Source organism: Anser cygnoides, chromosome 23, assembly GCF_040182565.1.
Source record: "Anser cygnoides isolate HZ-2024a breed goose chromosome 23, Taihu_goose_T2T_genome, whole genome shotgun sequence".
Lineage (NCBI taxonomy): Eukaryota > Metazoa > Chordata > Aves > Anseriformes > Anatidae > Anser > Anser cygnoides.
In genome coordinates, this window is record NC_089895.1 from 6,995,209 (window position 1) to 7,007,457 (window position 12,249).

Sequence of the window (12,249 nt, forward strand, 5' to 3'; positions counted from 1 at the left end):
CTGCTGCTGTTGGCTGCTCGAGGCCTACCAGCTCCGTAGCGCTCTGTTCGCCCCGCGGGTATGGGAGTCCTATGTCTGGTTTCCTGCGGGTGGGATGCTTGGGATGGGTGTTGTTCAGGCCAAAGTTAGACCTACAGCCGAGCGATTTGCCCTTGTATTTGGGTTTAGTCCTCTATGGCTCGGTGATGTTTCGCTTACCAATAAATTCCTGTCCCCTGCCCTGGGGGCAGCTGCTGCCTGGCGGACCTAGGTGCTGCCTGAGGATCGCCAGAGAAAACGTGAAGAAACTTGTCGACAGTTGGAACTTTCTAATTTCCAGCGCTGCATCGCTAGGTTCATATGTTAGAGGCATTTTGGAAAACGGCCTCGCTGATACACCGTGCTGGAACACAGCGGAGGTTTGCCAGGTTAGCACTGTGCTTAACTCAGGCTCATTTTCAGTGGGGACCTGTAAAATCTTTCCATAGGAAATGCTGGAATAAGTAGGACTTCAGTTTAGACTCCTTCACGTGAGACAGGGCTGTCGTTGTGCTTGGAAGGAGTTTCTCATGACAGCTGCTTTGTGCTGGCCCGGATCCGGCTGCACGAGAAACACGTTTGCAGAAGGCAGGCATTGTTTAACGCCGCGGAAGAGAGGTGTCATTGCAAGCAAAAAGGCACGGGTTTGGACTTCTCTATCCAGCTTCTTGCGTTGAATGAAATGTTAATTGAAGGATGCAGCTGGATCTTGCCTGAACCCCCGCAGTCCCAAGCTTAGCAGATAGGGCGATGGCTTGTGACCAAGGATCGGGGTGTTCGTCTCATTGGAAGCTTTACTCTGTTTGGCAGCGTTTTGGGGGAAGAGTTATTTTTCCTGTTGTTCTGCATACGAATGGTGCTGATAGCAATGAGGTCCTGTCCCTTGCTTTTTGGCTCTGATGAAACCAAATTCGTTTTTAATGTTAAGAATAACTTCTGCAGTAATAATGGGTCATCACCATGATGCGCTCACCTGGCATGAAATTACCATTTTATAACAAGTGAAAACTTGCACGATTTTCTCACAGCATCACCTGAAAGAGGAGCAGGGTAGTGGCGAGCTCAGGGATCCAGGTGCTGTTCCAGTTTTAGTCCATTTTACAGATTTGACAGGTAAGCTGTGGCATTCACTTCTGAAGATGTTCTGTTTTTCCCACCTGTAGAAAGGGGAAGCAGCTATCTGTGAAAAGTTTCTGGAAGACGAGCACCACACAGCCTTGTTTCTAGCCAGTGCTTTTTAGAAGGTGCTCAACTTTGGGTAAAATAAAGGTTTTTACTGTGAAAGCATTATTATGCATTAGGCCAAACCATGGCATCCTTGGACAGTGCTGGGCCATCAGCTCCCCCTGAGAGCTGGGGATTTGCCTGGTCCAGAATGTGTCTGGAATTCTGCCCAGAGTTAAGGACATTTTATTAGTTTAGGTTCGTCTTTGAAGGGAAAAGCACAACTGTGCTCACAGATACCTGAAACTCTCTTGGGGGTAGGACTTCAGGTTTCCCACTGTATGTGAAAAATGTGCCTATCAATAGGTAATATTTCTTCCTCCGTTTGTAATATATTTCTCTTTATGTTATTTCTCTTCTCCTTTACGATTTTTTCTTTATCTTATATGGGAAAACATGAAGCAATGCTAACTGGGAAACAAAAGAGTTAATCCTTTTCCGCAGCACTCTGATATTTCGTTTATCTGCCTTGCTTCTTCCTGGATTACGACAACAGGTAAATCTTCTCCCAAGAATAAAATAAACCCTGCTCACAGAGTTACAGAAATCCAAAAGTCTTTGAATTCAATTTGCAGTCCCGAAGTAGGCAAAACTCCCTGCCTGTTGTGCTCCCGAAAGCATAACGTGAAGATACCCAGTTGAAATTTCCTTTAGACAGTTTAATGAAGAGGAGAATTAAGTGAAGAAAGAGAATGCAACAAGGACGCTGTTCGAGCAGTCTCTTTGCAGAGGCCTTTGTCTATTGAAAACCTGGACCAAAAAGCCCCTGCTCCTGTCCCGCTCCTCCCACGGCTTCACTTAAATTCTCCGATCGTGAGGGCATGCAGGGAACAGCTGCTTATGATCTCTTCACAAGTGCTGGGTCATTGGTAAACAACCATCCCTCCACCCTCCCGGAGAAAAAAAAAAATTATACAAAAAATGTATTCATTTTCCCTGATGATGAAGAGTAATGAAGAGCACGTGCATGCTGCACTAAGAGGGAGAGAGAAAAAAATGACAAATTAAATCATGTCTCGTTTGACAACCCTTTAAGTGTAACAGATCTGCACTTGTGCTGTCTGACAGGCATGATTGATACCACGGAGCACTCGTCAATTTTTAAACACACAGACCGAACAAAGAGTCACTTCATCCCGGTGCTTGTAGTTTACAGGCAGCCCAGTGCTACGCAGGGTAAGCACCCCTTCATGCGGCGGTGTTTTACTTGGCAATACACTGCATCTCACTGTTTGGACAACTATATTTATTTTTATGATCCTTAAAATATTGTAACCCAGTCAACTCAACAGTCATTTAAGGTAATTTCTGGTCTGAACAGCATCTATTTTCTGGACAACTTTACAATAATATATGTTTGCTATGGGCCAAATTCTTTGTGTAGGTACCTCTGTTTCTGTGCTTATTCATAGCTGTTAACTGGGAGGGAGGCGCAGTATCCAGTAATTTCTAATAACTTGGAATTTAAACCTCCCAGTTGTTTTTGACCGTGCATTTTGTAGGCGACGTTTAGCAAGGCAAAACAATATGCTTTTCTTTAACTTTATTTGTGTACAAGCAAGTGGAACAAAACCAGAGGTGGCCTTTTAAAATGATGTTTAGATGATGGTTTTAGATGAAAATTTATGTCAGAACAGCTCAAAGTGGCAAATGTAAAATAAGGTCCTGCTGTAAAGAGTCAGACTTTAATTATCAGAGCTTTGCTATTGCACCAGAGTAACAGAGTTACTGGGAGGCTTTTAAAGGCACTGATAGGGAACCGGAGGATAATGCCCTGTTGAATTTTGCATTTCCTTCTGAAATGTTGTAAACGTCTACACTTGGACATCTTTCATCCTGCCATGACTATACAACATCACCTGATTGTTTTTTCCAGGTTGAATCATCCCTCAGTGATGTTCATACACCCCCATGGCAGGACGTGTCGCAATATAAAGCCCTGCTCGGCACTTTAGAGCAGCCAGGGAAGCATTCTTTATGGCAGAGAAGTGCAAAGGAGAGCCTAAGCAACACCCCTGTAAATAGACTGGGGTGTATGTGATCCTGTGGGATCAGAGAGGTGTGTAATAACCTCTGTTTTCAGGGATTTTCATGGAGCAACATGCCATCTTTACCTGGGCAAGGAGTTCTGAAGTTGTAGGCAGCAGCGATGCTCTCTCTCATCTCTAGACATCCTTGACTCATGTTTTTGGGTGAAATTATTTATTAGCAGGAAAAAAAGAATCAGGAAAGCCTTGGAGCATTCAGTGGGTGTTACGAACTAAACCTGTAGTCTCTGTAAATCCAAGGCCCTCTTTAGACTGGGATTTAAGAGATGCTTACATGCATATCAGCCGTGTCTGCGCAGGGATGAATTCCCATCATCTAGGCTTTCATTCTGTGTATCTTTACTACTTGTCCTGGGCCCTTAACTCCATTAAGGGTAGATGCACAACTCTGTTTATTTAGACCTTTTTAACCTGACAGTTCCAATCAAGCTAATTCATCCGAGAGAGACCAACCATCCTTTTATTTATTTTAAACTATTTTACCAAGGTAACCCAATCCAGACCATCTCCATATCTTGTTTACAAGAGCAGCCTTGGTGACAACATCTGTCCTGTGTAAAATGTCAAAAAAAAAAAAGGAAAAAGGAAAACCTAGCAAAAATCATAAAGCTATCAGAAATGTTATTCAGATGCGTGCACCAAAGTGAGCTTCCAGCATTATTGCCTACGCTATCCAGAGAAGAAAAAAAGGTCAGAAGGAGGTATCGGGGCCATGAAGGCCCTTGTTGGGGCTGGGAGTCAGGCTGCAATAAGTGTGCTCAGGGAGGCTGTGACCCCCTCTGGGTAGTGGCCACCCCTACCTGCCGGTCTCTGGCAGGAGGTGGTAGCACTGCCAGCCAGGTGTAAAATTGCGGAGCGTATCACAGTAAGCTGTGTCTTTTGTCTTTCTCTGATGCAATTTCTTTGAAGGTTTAATGTTGAGATATATATATATGTATTTTTGACTTTTGGAAATGTACACGTCTTCTACACAAAATGGAATGCTTTAGCAGATATCTGCACATGCGCAGGTAGAGTAAGCTGTGGCTGTTTGGTGCTTGTAAAGGTGAATTGTTTAAGAGGCAATAGGAGACAGTCAGTTCCTGATGTAACTGGTCAGATACAGCAGCAAGAGAAGGTTAAAAGGCAGCAAAAGATGCTGTAAAAGTTCAGTCTTTGGGCCTTTTAGTATCTGAACAGTCGGAAGGGGCTTTGCGCCGTGCTTGTGATTGTTTGGCTTTTAAACTACACTCAGTTTCTGGACTGCACAGGGGGGAATTTTTTTGTTTTTAAGTGAAAACCTACTTATTTCAAATGAAGGTATGAATACCAATATCCAATAAAGCAGGGAAAGTCTTACATATTTCCACTCTAAAAAGTCAGCTTATGCTAGAACGACAATTGCAGCACAACATTTAAAAGTCCCGCAGCGGTTCGAAGGAGATAGCTGGCTGACAAGTGTGACAATGCTTTGGGGTCCGCAGAGGCGGGGGAAAGCTGAGCAGCTCCCATTGCTGAGATGCTTTGGCAGTACTCGATGGCTTGTCTTGATCCATGCTGATCCCTGCAAGCTCTTGTATTTCAGGAAGAGGTGGGAGCCTGTGGAATTTATTTGTCACTTGAGCTAGCGATGACCATCAGGAATGAGACCTGTGTAGTCCATTATTGCTCGCCATTGTGCGGTGAGCTCTTGCTTAAGTTCGCTGCCACACGATGTGTGGTTTGAAGTGGATTTCATGCTGGTGGAATTCTCCGCATCGGCAGACTGCAGAAAACATTTTCTGCCTGTGCACGGAGCAGGTACGGTGCGGATGGCAGGAGCACGTCCTGCCCCTGAGCCTTCCTTGGCTCAGCCTGGGGCTGGCAGCGCACCTCTGCTGTGTCTGAGAAGGGGCCCCGTGGGTAGAGCTGGCAGAAATGCAGTATCCCTGCACGTTGGGGAGCTCCATCACACCCTCAAGCCGAGCAGGAGTGAAATCATTACTTTACAAATCAAAATTAACATGTTTATTTTGGTCGAAAAAACACTTCTTACAGAAAAGGTAAATTTTCACATGACCCGTTGAATATCTGACAAATATCTTTGCTACTAAAACTGCAAAATGGATGTTAAATTAGAGAGAGGGGGAAAAACTACCCAGCTGATCCTTCCAGTTTCAATGAAACCTGCCAGAAATAAATCTAATGAAAAACATTGTCTGCCTGTTGTAGAAGCCAAACAAACATACCTGAGAAAGCTCTTTAAATTTATTATGACTGAGCCTTGCTATACACAGAAATGAGCCACATCTGCTCTTGGTATTGCACTCACATCCACGTGAAAGAAAAGATTAAAACAAGATACCAACATAAAAATAGATTGATACAGGAGAAGTGAGTGGGAACTCCTGGAAGGAGATTGTTAGATAGTGACTGCTTGGAATTAGTCCAGCCCCAATTGTGGCCGAGAGAAATTGGCTTTCTGCTGGGCCGTGTTTGCTGTAATGCAAACCAGTGTGCGCGGGGGGGTAGGTGACTGTCGTTACGACAAGCTTTTGCCAGCACAGTAGCTGAGACACCAGGGGATAATGCGTTACACTGTGATGCTTTCCAGGACATCGGTTCTGGTGGGTTGTTTCTGTCGGAGGCTGCGGGTTCCCGGGGCACGGTTTCCCACGGGGTGTTATCTCGGCAGCCCAAGGTTGAGATCCTTTGTGTGGCACTTTTGGGGAAATGCCCCCACCTCCCCGTAGTCTTCTGGTTTCAGCACCTTTCGGATCCGGTGTAAACGGAGGGCCCTTGGTCACTCGTGTGGAAACCCTGGGATGCCAGCTTTGCTTTGAGTAGTGGTGAGATCAACAATTGAGTTGAAAATGAGTACTCACATGCTGCCAAGCCCTGACCTTCCTTAGTTTCAGATTAATGCAGTATATTTAGCTTCCTGTCCTCAGCTAGTTTGCTGCGTGCCGCTGGACACTGCTGCGTGCCACGGCAGAGGTGGCAGGTGCTGATTGTGGGGTAACTCGATCCCTGTATCAGTTGTAACACATCTTAAAAAATTTAACTTACAAAAATATAAAAGGCAGTTAGCAGAATGAGATTTTCGTCCTTCAGACCTGGAAAACCTGGTGGTGTCTGTGGTTTTGTAAAAACCTCTCATACGGTATTTATTTTTATTTCTCTGCTAGCCCTTGGGTAAAGATTACTTTCAAACAAGCTGGTTTACTGTTTGCATAACACGGGCTTAAATTCAGTTAGAAATAGATCATTTTTCAAGTAAAATTCCCCAGAAAATAATTATAAGTATTTGGGGGTGTCGGGGAAACCATCAGAAAACTTTATTTTTAAGGTCTGGTGACACCTGGCAATTAAAAGTAAAAATCCATTTCTCAATCCAGACCTTCCTCCCTCTCCTTGGGGATAAATTAAACCGACCTGCAGGAGTTTCAAACGTGCTCCTAAATCCAGCATCGTTTGCTTCTGGGTAGATCCTACACTCTGCAAATTATTTCTTCCCGGGAAAGTGTCTCGGATTCATATTAATGAGGATTCCACGTTTGCGGTTAGGAGAAATTTGGTCTTGTGGCTTAAGCGGCCTCAGGACTCTCATTAAGGACAAGAGGTTAATAATCTAAACTAGCAGTTAACTAGCTCTGGTCAGCAGAGCCTTGTTGCTTTTGGCTCAGCCCGCGGAGCGGGTCCCCCGTCCGCTGCGGTGCCGAGGTGCGGGTGAACACGGGGAGACCAAAGGAGGCTGGCTGAGGACGAGCCGGTTCTGACTTAGCGCTGGGGGAGGTGTTCTGAGATGTTATGGCTGGGAATAAGATACTGGAGGAAAAACTAGAGTGCAAAACTAAACGTGCCCCCTGCGCAGGGAGAAGTGGTAGGGGAAAACACGGAGCTCCCGACGGGGGGGCATTTCTTGTAGGGTGGCTCCAGCACGTCAGAGACTCGTACCCGGACATCCACTGAAAGAAATGACAGAATTACAGAATAACCATCGGAATGGATCTCTGCAGCTCATCTGGTCCAACCTGCCGTAGTTAGATCAGGTTGCTCAGGGTTATATCAAGTTGTGTCTCAAACACCTCCAAGGACGCGGGCTCCAGAACTCCTCTGGGCAACCCATTGCAGAGATTTCCTCGGGTCTATTTGGAGATTTCCGTCTTCCAGCTTGTGTCTGTTGCCCCCATCCTACTGCCATGCACCTCCAAGAAGAACCCGGCCCCGTCTTCTCTGTGTTTATCAGGCAACAGCAGTCGGCAGAGAGGTTCCCCCTTTTCTTTCTCTTCTCTGGGCTGAACAGAGTCACCCCTCGCAGGGTCTTGCTGTAAGATGTGCTTCTGTCCTGACCAGCTTGGTGGCCCGGGGCTGGACTCGCTGCTCCCTGCCGATGGCTTTCTTCTACCAGGTGGCCCCAGAGTGGACACGGTGCCCCAGGTGCAGGAGCAATACAGGGCAAGGATCACTTGCCTGGACCTGCTGGCTGCGTTCTTGCCTGGTTCATCCAGCTATCAGCGGGATTAAGTTTCTTTCTTGGTCAAGAGCTTGCAAGAAACAGTGCAGGTATTCCTGACATTGAGGAATTGCTGCTGGAACTAGAGGGCAGTCACAAATTAGCTCTATCCTTCTACAGCCGGTGGAAACTTTAGTTTTAATTGCACAGACTCCAAGCAAATTAAAAAAGAAGCAACCAAATCAGTTATCAGGCTGGCTTCCTGCAGTGTCCTGACAGTTCAAGGTCCCAGAGGCCTCTGCAGAGACTAGAGGTTTGGCTGGCTTCTTCTACATCCTCCCTGCTTAAGTAGAAGAGAAATAAAAACAATTTTAATCTGGAAGTGATCTTTGTGCAGTTATGGATCAAACTCTGTTCCCAGTGGAAAAAAATAGGGCATGATCAGATATCATAAAATTACCCTCCTCTTTTTCTAACATGTTTTATTTCAAGGATGCAATTTATTCCACAGGATATCTCTTGTTGGAGCATCCACAGATTTATCTTCTGGTATGTTTAAAAAGATATCCCAGAATATCCAGAGAAATACATTTAGTCTCAACTTTTGGCTGGGAATGAGTATCCAAGATGTTGTCTAGAAATCCAAAATACCAGTCCACGAAACCCAGCAGAAGCATGGTCTGCCTGAACAGACGGACTTGAAAGACACGCCGTCTGTCATCCAGGCAGCATCACGTGCTGTCCATCCCACGCTAGCATCAGCCTACACACTGAAAAGCTTTGTAGCGTGCTCTCGATTTACTTCCAGAGGAGGCACCTGCTGTAAAAGAGGAAGGAGCTTCGTTACCTATTGTTTTGCAGGAGAACATGGTGCTCTCGCCGTCTGCAGTTCCCCTGGGACCGCGGTGTCCAGGACGAGTGGGCTCCCTCTGGTTTTATCATCAGGCAGCCCAAGTTGCCTTGGTGGCTGGTTACAGGAAGGAGAAGTGCTCTAAATGCACGGGAGCCCCCAAGTTAATGCCGCTCGGGCCCGTTTCTGACGCCTCTCTCTTCTTGTGTCAGGAAAGCCGCCTCTGCACTTGCAGTTCCCCTTGGGAAGAAGTGCCTGGGACTCTAGCCTAGCCATACATCTCTGTCAAAATCTCTATGAATAAATTAACCTTTCTAAAGATTAGTGCACCCTAATACCTCAGGGTTTTTTTCTTGTTTTTTTAACAGAACAAATGCTAAAAATGCCTTGACAGACCTTGCTAGGTTTTGTGCTGTGGATCATCTACAAGGGATTATGCTGGGGGTAGCTTTAAAGGCACAGCCGTGAGATTCTGGAGAGTACCAACTTGTCTCCTCCCTTGGAGAAGGGCTTTAATGCATGGCAAACATATGATTATGAGCAGGAAATCCTCGTTAGGGCAAATAATAAAGAAGCTATGAAAATCCTCATGCTTCTCCTTCTGCAACACCTCAGATTCAGTCATCTCCCAGCGTTTCACCACTGTTAGTGCACCGGAGCAAAGAAATGGTCTGACTCGGGTGACTTTGAAGACTTCGGTGGCTGCACTTAACACTCAAACAGCTCCAGCACGGGCTGCCCGCTACGGCTGGGAAACAATGGGCTCAGTGTCAGCAGCCCAGCTGGCCCTTCTCCTGGAGACTTTTGCCCGTCCTTCCTTACTCGAGCCCTTGTTTGGTGGAGCGGGCTGCGGGGAGGTCAGGTATCTGCTGCTCTGTTCTCTTGCCATTGAGTTGCTGGAATTGATCTGATCCTTTCCAGGCGGCTGGGGGCAGGGGAGCCATTCCAAAGATGGTAGGGAGTGTTTTGATTTTTGATCCTTTTGAGATGAATTATGGGGAGGAAGCTGTCTGCTATCAGAGGAATTAGTCAAATTCCTTGTCAGATGTGCAATCCCATTAAAAATGCATTATCTGTTTTCAAAGCTTAAGCATGGGTGTTGGTTGAGAGTCTTTAAAATATTATTGTAAACTTTCACTGAGAAGAAGTATTCCTGAGTCTTTCATGAAGGCTAATCCCACTTCAACTACCTTAAACCATCAACTTCTGGGGTGGCCTTCCCAAGCAACACTAGGCGAGAGCATGCAATTATTCTGGGAAAATCCCCCTGGAAGATGCGTACATTTGTTTTACCACGTTGTTAGCAGCGCTCAGCATTCAGCTGATTTGTTCTGATAACGATTCTGTATCTGCTTGCCTCCTCAAATTCTCCCTTTGCTTTTCTGTCTGGCCTCTAGAGTTCAAATAGCTCTCTGAAGCCGGGTCTGAATGTGTCCTGAAGGAGACACCTAACAGATCATAAATGGTGCGCCCTGGCTGGCTGCATTCTGTTCTGTAGGGCATTTGCCTAGACCTTTGCTCAGGGGAGTTGTTAGTGCCAGAGAACAATGGGGTTTCCAGCATTTCTGTTTGCAGCTAACCTTTCAATCTCAAGCTTTCTGACAAGGCGCAGTTTAACTCACACGCTGAACTTCCGAAGGAGATGGGGTGATTGATGGCAGCCCAGCTGCTTTGCTCGCCTCTGCAGTGCAAACGAGAGAAAAATGCTCTCGTTCTGTATGGTCTCTTTAACACCCCTGTCACTGCATCATCTGAGCACCGCTGGACTATCTGAGAACCTGCTAATCGGTCTGTATAATTAAGCCATGCATTTTAGTGATTACAAAATCGGGTGGTCACCTTTTGGAAGGAAAGAAGCAGCCTTGGCTAGCAAGGGATTCCTGCTAGGCCAGGACCGTGCCGGCACAGAGGGACATGTTTTGTGCTACTTTGTTTTTCTGTTCCATCAGAGGAGTTGGCAAAAAAATAGGCAAATTCCTCTGGTCTGGCTGAAGGCTCTGGCACCAGGCAGTGTCCGTGTTTCCTGCCTGGTTCTCTGGCAGGAGCATTAGTTTCTGTAACAACTCCGGGCCTCTGTGTCCCCGCCGGCAAACGAAACACAGCTTGGTGCTTATCTCTTGACATACCAGTGAAGTTACGGGTTCAATCACCATTAGGCATCATTGCCAATCCACCTGTTAAAATATTTTCCAGACAACAAAGTATGAAAGTAGTGCATGCACATCATAAATATTTGGGATAATGTGTTATGTTTGAAAGCTTTTAAGGAGCTCTGATTTTATTTTGATGGTGGCTGAACTCCCAAGAGACCGCACTGGGACTTGCGAACAAACGCTGCGGATTGAAATAAATTGTGCAGGAAGGTGAAAACCAGCTTCGCTCTCGCTCCAGCCAATCCACCTAAAAACTCAGCCCAGAGTTTTCTGAGAGTTTCAAGAGCTCCCCTCTCTCTTCTGCTTGGTTAACGGAGGAGCACCAGCGATTATTCTCGTGCTCCCTTCCAGGGTTGGTAAGCAGTGAATCTTGAGATCCTCACCTGGTCTTTGCCTTGCAAAGCTTCTGCTCCCCGTGCTCTCGGATCGGAGAGTTCAGTTTGCTGCAGACATGCAGCTGTGATGCAGCTTATTTTAATGCTCTGAAGCAGAGACGGTGGTGGCACTTTAATGTTTTCTTTGCCAAAATAGGTTTATCTCAAAAGTTTGTTATTTCAATAACGTGCAGTGTTTACCATAAATAGTGGGGCCTGCAGAAAGCCTGTTGCAACCCTGTTCCTACTATGAATCAGCAGTACCTCAAGCCTGAACCAATTTAGGAGGGTATTGGCCATATGATTTTAATATTAACAAGCAGAGCAAATTTGTGAGTGGGTTGTTGGCCAGTTTCATAGTGAGGGGCACCTGCAATCCATCAACGCGGCTCCTACAACAAGGTGTCGATGCACAGGCAGAATAATAACAGGAATCCGCTGCGTGCGGGGATCACTCAGCTCGTGGGGAGGTGTTAACATGAAGGAGAAAAGAAAACATTATGGTGAAACGTTTTTATTTGTTGGTGAGTCTTGCTCGGAGATGTGAAAGAAGCAGGGCAAGGGATGGAACGTGGCAAGGAAAAAGAGAAAAAGAAAAAAAGGGGGAAAAAAGGCATTACAATTGTGAGACCCAATCCAAGGGTTGGCAAAAGGACCCAAGTCCCAGGCTCCTTCTCCTTGGGAAGCTCAGGTGGCACTTCCCAGCCTTCAGAAACACCAAATGGTTGGCTAACATGGGTCAAGGAAACCCATCTGTGGGTAACATGGAGCTGTCGTGTCCTGCTTTAGTCGCTTTGTCTCTGCCTTTACCTCTGTTTCTTTATTTCTACATCATGTAGTGAGTCTTGACTTAGCAGAATACGTCTACTCTAATTCAGGCTGCCCATACATGCTATTGGCAACATGCGCTGGCTTTATTGTGTTAATGGCATGCGTTTCTGCAGATCTGAACTAACACCAATCTTTTTTTCTCCCTCCAGATGAAAAAGCCCTGAGCCTACATTCTGTTTTGCCAGTCGCTGTTTCCTGTCACTCGCAGTGGCCTCTTCCCAGGAGGTAAGAAAATAATCTTGTGTATTTTTTACCAACGGTAATCTGTTGTTTTGGCATTCTGTGAATGACTGGTTTCAGGCGATTCTGTCAGCGTACCTAGCCAGCAACCAGGTTT

At 46.0% G+C, this 12,249-nt stretch overlaps 1 long non-coding RNA gene across 5 annotated transcripts in view; it reads left to right on the forward strand.

Annotated features, from left to right (window-relative positions):
* Window positions 1-12,249, forward strand: part of LOC136786873 (uncharacterized) — a 135,294-nt gene that overhangs the window by 22,524 nt on the left and 100,521 nt on the right. For all 5 annotated transcript variants that reach the window (XR_010826394.1, XR_010826393.1, XR_010826395.1 and 2 more), the window contains exon 2: window positions 12,062-12,137. This is a non-coding gene — a long non-coding RNA (uncharacterized lncRNA). The remainder of the gene's footprint in view (window positions 1-12,061; window positions 12,138-12,249) is intronic.